Source organism: Cyclopterus lumpus, chromosome 18 (assembly GCF_009769545.1).
Source record: "Cyclopterus lumpus isolate fCycLum1 chromosome 18, fCycLum1.pri, whole genome shotgun sequence".
Taxonomy (NCBI): Eukaryota; Metazoa; Chordata; class Actinopteri; order Perciformes; family Cyclopteridae; genus Cyclopterus; species Cyclopterus lumpus.
Window position 1 is genome coordinate 12,497,571 of NC_046983.1, and position 10,110 is coordinate 12,507,680.

The 10,110-nt window shown below is 41.3% G+C and overlaps 1 long non-coding RNA gene across 1 annotated transcript; it reads right to left on the reverse strand.

The window, feature by feature from the left end:
* Positions 1-914: 914 nt before the first annotated feature.
* LOC117747884 lies at positions 915-4,889 on the reverse strand. Its single transcript, XR_004611492.1, has 3 exons — positions 4,781-4,889; positions 1,993-2,168; positions 915-962 (listed from the first exon to the last, which is right to left on the reverse strand). It is a non-coding gene; the product is annotated as an uncharacterized LOC117747884 (long non-coding RNA).
* Positions 4,890-10,110: the final 5,221 nt, after the last annotated feature.

The window sequence follows — 10,110 nt, forward strand, 5'->3', positions numbered from 1 at the left end:
TTTCCTTGCCTAACTTTGATTCAGATTTGGACGACCGCCTCCGACTCGCCCGACTCCAACTGGCCCGGTCCCGTGTCCGAATCGCCCGACTCCGACTCATCCGACTCCCCCGACTGAGGCTGGCCAGCTTCCAACGGGCCCGACTGCGAACGCTCCGCAGGTAAGTATTCAGGTAAGTAATCAGGTAAGTTATACAGTTGTCACTTTAAACTTACACTTACATTACTGTTTAAAGTACTGTTTTCCGTTTGTCTTTATGTTATATTGTATATTCTACTGCACTGTGTTGATGGTTGTTGATTGTTTAATATTATTGTCCAATGTTGCACCACCCACCATGACAAATTTTTGTAGTTATCAGTAGATGGATAGATAGATAGATAGATAGATAGTTAGATACTTTATTCATCCACAGGGGGACATTTAGTTGTAGAAGCAGCAAGCAAGGTTACAGAGTAAACATAAAATATTAATATCAAGTATGAAAAAATGCACACTATATACAATACAATGCAAGGTTTATTGATGTTCAATTTGAGGAGGATCTGGCCAGAGGTGATTATATTATAAAGTCTTATAGAAGTTGGCAGGAATATTCTCCTGTATCTGTCCTTGCTTTTTCCTTTCCTGCTGGCCATCCTCCCTTTTGGTGTGGAACGTCCTGTAGAAGCTCCAGTCCCTCAGAAACCAGAAGAGTACCAGGAGGAGCAGGGAAGAGGACTCCTCGCCCGACTCCCCCGACTGCCTTCCCTTGCGTCTGGCGGGGTTGGCTGGTCGGAGTGGTTATTACTAACGTTAAGAAAAGTCTCCAAGTCTTTTATTCAGGTATCGATTGCTGTGACACAAGAAGCAACATCCAGGATCTCCTTGACGACGAAGAAGATGACGAGGAGGGAGGACCACAGGACCAGATGAGACGGATGGAGGACTACAGGACCAGATGGAGAGCGGCGGTTGCCTTTCTGTTAGTGGGCGGAGTAAGTAATCCTTCACTATGACTACAGAAGTATCATTAATACGATTCCATCATTGGAGGCCAGATTCAACACACTAATGTAAAGGTTGTGTAGTTCAGTTCAAAATAATTAATCTCTTGTGTTTGTGACAGGACCCCCTTGCCCGTCCACCCAAACCCCGACACCACCCGCCCCGCCCGCCAGCCGAGAGGACGAGGGGCGTCCCGTTCCCACCGGCACAGAGGACGTAGTTTGTCTCCGTCTGCTTCTTCTGTGCTGGTGGGTTCAGGAAGCTCCTCACACACGCAGGAAGCAGCTGTTTGCATCTGCTCACCAATCCAGAAGGAGACGGAAGCTTCAGGCTGAACAAGATTCATAATTATTCTAAAAGCTTTAAAGTATTTAATTTGTCACATATAATACTGTATCTTCATGTAAACTGTGTACAGTATTTATAATGTTATCTCCTGAAGAGTTGAATGAATAAATGTACCACAAAATCTCAATATGTCTTTTTATTATTAAAAACTACTGGGTCAGCAAACACCACGTTATGATCCTTCATATTGGGTTATAAATCAGAACTTTAATGGTTGATTCTTTTATACACTACAATGTTATAGTTTTTATATTTCCCTTTTGGGTAGTTGATTCATAATAATTAGCGTTAGTTTTTACGCCAGTGCTCTCATTTTTCATCTTCATAACGAGTAAACAATTCCACCAAAAATTATTTTTCTGTTTTGTGTTTTGGCAAAAAGTTGTAGCTTTTTTAAATTGCCACAAAGATATTTTGTCGTACAAAACATGAAACAAATCAAAAACGGCATCAAGTCAACGTGTCATGTCCGTTGGCCACCAGCAATAACAAATACCAACATATATCTTCACTCTAAATAATATATTTATATTATACGTGGATATATATTATATATGTATATGAAAATTATGCTTTTACTACCAAACTCCTCACTGGATGGAGAACATTGAAACCAAACCAATGAACAGACAGCATGGAGGAGGACGTGTCCACGACCTTTGGAGCTCCAGCAGCATGAAAGATGTCCTCTGGAGTCTGAGGACAGGAGACTCTGAGCCGGCATCTCGTCCACCAGCTCCTGAAGAGACGTCTGGAAGCTGCTCGTCTCCCACAGCAGGACAACGGGCTCAGCCTTCTGGACTCTGTAGATAACGTGGCATGTTGGTTCCAACCTGTAGAATGAATCAAATGGAGACTTTAAACGTCCCGTTCATCTTCGGGCCGACGGGCTTTCTGCACAAACAACTCCTGTCTCACATCAAAAAAACAAAAATAAACCGGAGCATGATGACTACAATAATAATGTATTTGACATGAACACTGATTCTGCTGTTGTTGCGCTCGAGGCTTTGACTAGAAACACAATGATCAGAGATGAACATGTGACGTCTTGTTTCTAAATGTGTCAGGTGACCAGGAACCAGGAAGGTTCCACGTTGTCATCACATGACTGACTCTTGAGCTACAAGAGTCAGAAGCATGAAGAGATCCGATCAGTCGTCAAAGAGCAGAAACTAACGGCAACATGAGTCAGTTAAAGACCGCGTAGCAGCTAAAAGGGACGGATCACTTCCTGTAGCTCCTCTTGGATTGATCGACTGATTGATCAATTGTTAATATTACAAACTGTGGAGAGTGTCCTGTGTGTTTCAGAGTTTTGTATGTTTTATAAACTACTGTCTTAACTTCCCTCTGATAATTAAAGTATTAACTGTATACAGTATATACTTATCTTTATAACATATGTTTTTTGCTGCTAGTTTACAGAAAATGATTTAATACTTGGATGATGGATGTCAATCTAAATATATTTTTAGGATGCTAAATTTAGCATTTTATGCATTTAACTGTAAAGACGTTCTTATACAGTATGACCTTTATTTAACCAGGTAAAATCAAGTGAGAACCAATTCTCATTTACAATGATGACCTGGCCAAGAGGCAGTAGCACATTCCACACAAGTGACACAAACAGCACAGATACAATACAGTATGACAAACACATGAGAAAATGGATACAAACAACATAGGTAAATTAATAAACACCATGTACAAAATAAAAAGGCGGATTACTGGATGCTCTTTGTAAAAATAGAAGAGAGAGAGAGAAGTGAGGGGTGGTCAGCAATTAAAATGAATGAAAGGCGTTATGACCAAACACAGTACGGACTTTTGGAATGATGAGCCTGATGAAGTCACTGGATCTTAAACAGCGATCGCTGTCAGAAATGTGTAGAAGATTTGAGAGGTAGCGAGGGGTCATTCCCAAAATGGATTTGTAGACCACGAGCAGCCAGTGTTGTAGCCGCCTGGTATGAAGGGAGGGCCAATCCACCAATCTGTACAGATCACAGTGGTGGGTGGTGGAGGGTGCTGTGAAGGAGGCCATGTTTCGATACAGGAAACCCAGTCTAGCTTTGACTTTAGCCAGAAGGCTATTGATGTGTATGTTAAAGATTTAAGTCAATGAAGTGTATTAGTTGTTTATGTACCAGTTTCTCTATGACTTTGGCCAGACAGGGCAAGATGGAAATCGGCCTGTAGCAGTTTGGGTCAGAGCCAGAGCCTCCTTTAAAGAGGGGGAGAATTGTAGCCGATTTCCAGTCAAGGGGGAAAACAGATCAATGAAATGACAGGTTAAACAGTCTTGTAATAGGGGAAGCAATAATATGGAGCAATTTTATTTTGGCCTTCACGAAGATGAGGTGGACAAGGAAGTCCTTTATGAAAGTTGTATCTGATCTCACTGAAGAACGGATTATGAATATTAGCCTCCTTGAGACTTTGATGTAACAGCTTTGTACATGTCGATCATTCAAGTGTTTAAGGAGGCCCTCCGTGTTTTGTAAATGTCATTTTGAACCTTATTTGTTGTCAGTACCTGAAAGAAGTGGACAGATGCGGCTCCACTGACCGTGAGCGTCTTTCAGTCACATTTACAAATATATGAACCCAATAGAGTAGCTGAAATCACCATTCAATTGGCAGCTTGCACATTGACTGCAGGTTGTTTTTCATATTTAATGTTAGCATTCTTTACACACACACACACACACACAGGTGTGATGTTCACGGTGAGAATGGCGCCACCTAGCGAGCATAGATATGCATGACACAGGCGAGTAAGCAGACAGCATATAAGGGATACATGTGTGGAAGCGGGCGGAGAATGAAGGCTCGGGAACCTACACCAAGTTGTCGTTCATCTGGTGTTTAACCAGAAACAGAAACACTACAATAGGTAAGGTAGATATATGATTCTACCGATGTATAGCAGCTTGGAGAAAGAGCGCATTTCCTCTTCACCCCCCGTGTGCTTTTCATTTGCCATCGCAATTCATCCCGGGACGGGCCCTGCTTATAACACCGTACAAATGCGGCGTTTACAGCTATTTGTCCCTGTGTTCCTGAACGTGTCACAGGAACGTGGGTGTGGCCAATTACTGGATGCAGAGCACCTGTTCCTGGAGCACCTGGGGGATAAAAGCCCTACTCCAGGATGGCGCTCCCCTCGCTTTGTTCGGCTCATACCTGGTTAGGGCTTTATTGGTTTACACCCCGCACTTCATCATGCTCACGCATTCACATTACAGATGTTACTGACTAACACACTTCACAATTGTACTCTTTCCTTTACTTAACTATATTAAACACCTTTACTTGACTATCATTCACTGTGTCCTTTCCCATATTTGTCATTGCCTCAGAGCCGGTTGTGACAATACTCATTCAATACAAATACAAATAGCCCCTATATACTACTGCAGTGTGTGCATGGCCCTACCTTTACTTGTAAATGAAGTCCATTCGTCTATCCGCCTGAACAAACATCTCCGTGCACTTTGTCCTCCTTATCTTCTTTTAGTTTTAAAAGTGTAGAAGAAGAGCAATGGCAGAACAAGCGTAACCCGTGGGCTCTCACACGCCCCCTTCCTTGAGGAAGAGGTACTGTTAGCCTGCCCTCTGCTTTTTCACTGCGGTTTTGTGTCAATCAGCACGGCTAAATAGGTTCTACACATACGTGACATATACTACACATGGATAGATATATTCTATGGAAAGAAAGGACTGTGATAAAAATACAAATATTACAGTTGTGACAAACAATGAGAAAGCAAAAGGCATGCACCTAACCCAGTTTATGAGGGATTGCACAATCTGAGATGAATAGTTTAATTTATGTTAACTATGTACTTTTTTGTACAAGACATTGTTTCCTAGAAATTAAGACGTTTCATTGCAGGCTTAAATTTGAATAAATAGTTGTACCAACAGGTTTTTCTATTATTACCATAAAGGTGTGTAGAAAATTCAAAAGGAACAGCTGTATTATGTGTTTTAGTCTGCAAAATTGGGAACGGTAAGAAGCCTGATACATTTTAAAGTAACATTCAAATAGTAATACTTGTGAAGACAAAATAGTCCAACTTTCCTTTAAGTAATCAAGTTAAAACAGTAATTGAGAGGGGAGAATTGACCTTCAACTAAGGTTGTGCTATAATCACAAACATCATGAAAACATCTCACAATTTTACACATTTATTTTGATACCCTTACTCACAGCACATGTTGAGACACATTCAATCTGCTAAAAACAAAACCATGTCAGCATGTTATAAAGCTCGCATGTTCCATTATGTTTTCATTTATTTGCAATAACATTCACCTAATGAGCAGACACACTTTTAGACTTCTGAGTTTGTTCAGTTTAAAAATTTAAAAAGGTGGCAAATGACAAAACAAATGTTATAGGATGTGCAAAGACTAGTTTAGGTTGTTGTGGGGCAAACATGTAGTGGCATTGCAGGCCATGCTTTATGTATCTAAACAAAGAATAACATATAGAAGTAGGTATGTGTTTTGTCATGATTCTTTCGGTGTGTATAAACCTTAATTTGTAAATTAACTAGCAACTACAACTATCTGAATATGTAACAAAATCAAAGTAAAATAGTTCCTTAGAAGGAGAATGGTCAACTCAAATATATAATATATCATAATATAAAAAGAAAAGGTCCCTTAAAAAAACAACTTCACAACTATTAGGAATCTATTTTAACGTGGTAACGTGACATGATCGTCATGGTAACGTGACATGATCGTCATGGTAACGTGACATGATCGTCATGACAACGTCACATGATCGCCACGGTAACGTGACACGATCGCCATGGTAACGTGACACGATTGTCATGGTAACGTAACGTGACATGATCGTCATGTAACCTGACATGATCGTCATGGTAACGTGATGTGACATGATCGCCACGGTAACGTGACACGATCGCCATGGTAACGTGACACGATCGTCATGGTAACGTGACGTGATCGTCATGGTAACTCCACCAGGAGGCGCCTGAACTTCTCAGCGTCACGGTTGGTGAGCACGAACACATTGTTGGTAACAACATGATCGTCATGGTAACGTGACATGATCGTCATGGTAATGTGACATGATCGTCATGGTAACGTGACATGATCGTCATGTAACCTGACATGACCGTCATGCAACCTGACATGATAGTCATGACAACGTGACATGATCGTCATGGTAAACGTGACATGATCGTCATGTAAACGTGACATGATTGTCATGGTAACGTGACATGATCGTCATGGTAATGTGACATGATCGTCATGGTAACGTGACATGATCGTCATGGTAACGTGACATGATCGTCATGTAACCTGACATGACCGTCGTGCAACCTGACATGATAGTCATGACAACGTGACATGATCGTCATGACAACGTGACATGATCGTCATATAACGTGACATGATTGTCATGGTAACGTGACATGATTGTCATGGTAACGTGACATGATCGTCATGACAACATGACAAGTAGGTATGTGTTTTGTCATGATTCTTTCAGTGTGTATAAACCTTAATTTGTAAATTAACTAGCAACTACAACTATCTGAATATGTAACAAAATCAAAGTAAAATAGTTCCTTAGAAGGAGAATGGTCAACTCAAATTTATAACATAATATAAAAAGAAAAGGTCCCTTAAAAAAACAACTTCACAACTATTAGGAATTTATTTTAACGTGGTAACGTGACATGATCGTCATGGTAACGTGACATGATCGTCATGACAACGTGACATGATCGTCATGGTAACATGACATGACTTGATCGTCATGTAACCTGACGTGATTGTCATGGTAACGTAACGTGACATGATCGTCATGTAACCTGACATGATCGTCATGGAAACGTGACATGATCGTCATGGTAACGTGATGTGACATGATCGCCACGGTAACGTGACACGATCGCCATGGTAACGTGACACGATCGTCATGGTAACGTGACATGATCGTCATGGTAACGTGACATGATCGTCATGTAACGTGACATGATCGTCATGTAACGTGACATGATCGTCATGTAAACGTGACATGATCGTCATGGTAACGTGACATGATCGTCATGGTAACATGACATGACTTGATCGTCATGTAACCTGACGTGATTGTCATGGTAACGTAACGTGACATGATCGTCATGTAACCTGACATGATCGTCATGGAAACGTGACATGATCGTCATGGTAACGTGATGTGACATGATCGCCACGGTAACGTGACACGATCGCCATGGTAACGTGACATGATCGTCATGTAACCTGACATGACCGTCATGCAACCTGACATGACAGTCATGACAACGTGACATGATCGTCATGACAACGTGACATGATCGTCATGTAACGTGACATGATCGTCATGGTAACGTGACATGATTGTCATGGTAACGTGACATGATCGTCATGGTAACGTGACATGATCGTCATGGTAACGTGACATGATTGTCATGTAAATGTGACATGATCGTCATGACAACATGACATGATAGTCATGACAACGTGACATGATCGTCATGACAACCTGACATGATTGTCGAGTTTCAAAGTGAGCCGAACATTTTGTGTTTTCACCTTGTTTGGCTCCGGTGCTGCGGTTTGATTTCACATATGCGCTGGAGTTTTTCGCCCTCTCAAGAGACGTCTGCGGGGAGGGGGACATCAAGATAATGAAGCTCAACCACGTCACATTTGATGAACAATTCAAATTAAAGTTTGGCTTTTAGTGCATGCGCAAGGGAATACAAATTTAGTGAAGTCAAATGAATTGTTCGAGATTCATAAAGCCCCAAAATCAGAGGCATCGCATCGGCACCTTGTACTTCATGAGGTTGGATTTCAGCATGTTCACCTCCTCTTGTAGTTGGCTGAAACGGTCATACAAATACCTACAGTAACAACGATTAAAATAATAAAGCAGGAGAGCCAAAGCACATAGAACAAGGTTGATGAAGCGCAGATTATATGCAAGACATACCAGACTCTAATGATTTTTACTTGAAGACAATCATACATATATATATATATATATATATATATATATATATATATATATATATATATATATATATATATATATATATATATAGTGAAAATGTATTTATAGTAAAAGAATTTACACAATGTTATACTATCAGTGTAAACCACCCCCCATGATCATCTTGAATAATAGTCAATCTACATTTTGGGGTTATTGGTTTACTTACTTACTTCTATGTCTTGACTTGTGTTTTATACTTATATTTTCTACTTTAACCAGATCATTTTTTTAGACTATATTCCCCCATAAGTATGACTTTTCATCAAAGATGTGTTTACAATCAGTAAAGTATCAGAAAGAGGAAATTGCTGAGTGCAGACACTCTTTTCAGCAATTTAGGAGCACCGCACTGTGCAACCACGTCTACTGTTTTGTGGGCGGCTCCACCAAAGCAGATAGACGTCAGATGCCTTGCTTGGGAATACCTCAGCAAAGTATTGTTTCATCAAATAATAATATCTAATAGAACACCACCAGGTTTTGAAAAAAATAAATAAAACTACTGTATTTTCCACACTATAAGGCGCACTTAAAAGCCTTTAATTTTCTCAAAAAACGAGAGTGTGCCTTATAATCTGGAGCGCCTTATATATGAATTAATTCTGGTTGTGCTTACTGACCTCGAAACGATTTTGTGTGGTACACGGCGCTCTGTCCAAATGTTTTAGTACGACTTTGGTAAACTACAAAGCCGCACCGCTTGCAGCATTATGGTGCGTTCACACAAACGGCTTTATAACTCGCGTCAGTTTATTCTGAGCCCAAAAATAAACTGTGTATGTGTTTAAAAAATCTGAAAAATCACCTGGGATCATATGCCTTTCTAAATGCACTGTACATGTTGGAATATGAATTAAAAAAGTAAAAGGTGTCCACCTGTAGCCCGGCTGTCTCAAGCTGGTGAACTAGATCCTCATGTTCATGGGTGGGGAAATGGTGCGCCCCCACCTCCTCATCCCCAAGCCCCTGTCGAGTAATGTTTTAGTACGACTTTGGTAAACTACAAAGCCGCACCGCTTGCAGCATTATGGTGCGTTCACACCAAACGGCTTTATAACTCGCGTGGCTTATCTCCGTAGCTTGTCTCGGTAAAAACAGTTATAATTTCCTCCATCCACCACGGTCGAAATAACCACTAGTTCTGCTTTATACTTGTTGTGGACATCCCATAAACGTCGGAACATCTAACGCCCTCATGTCTGGGTTCATAACATCACCCGTAGGCTCACACAGCTCGGGGAGTTTCATTGACTCCGCCTCGATAACTTCCATTTCCAGCGCTACCAGAGCAGCAGCAGCCCAACGGGCGGAGCATCTCAACGCTGATTGGCTACTAGCAGAGCAGCAGCAGCCCAACGGGCGGAGCATCTTAACGCTGATTGGCTGCTAACAGAGCAGCAGCAGCCCAACGGGCGGAGCATCTCAACTCTGATTGGCTGCTACCAGAGCAGCAGCAGCCCAACGGGCGATGCATCTCAACGCTGATTGGCTGGCGAGTTGCGAAACTTTTGCAACTCACCTTGGAAGTTTAAATATTTCAACTCTGGGATAAATTGTGCAACGCGCGAAACACGTCTATTGCAACATCCGGCGAATTTCAACCAAACGCGTCTGTGCGTTGACTTTACATGGGATCCAGACGCGCTAAAAATTCGCAACGCGTTTGGTGTAACACCCCTTTACGGCTACCGTAGTCAGGA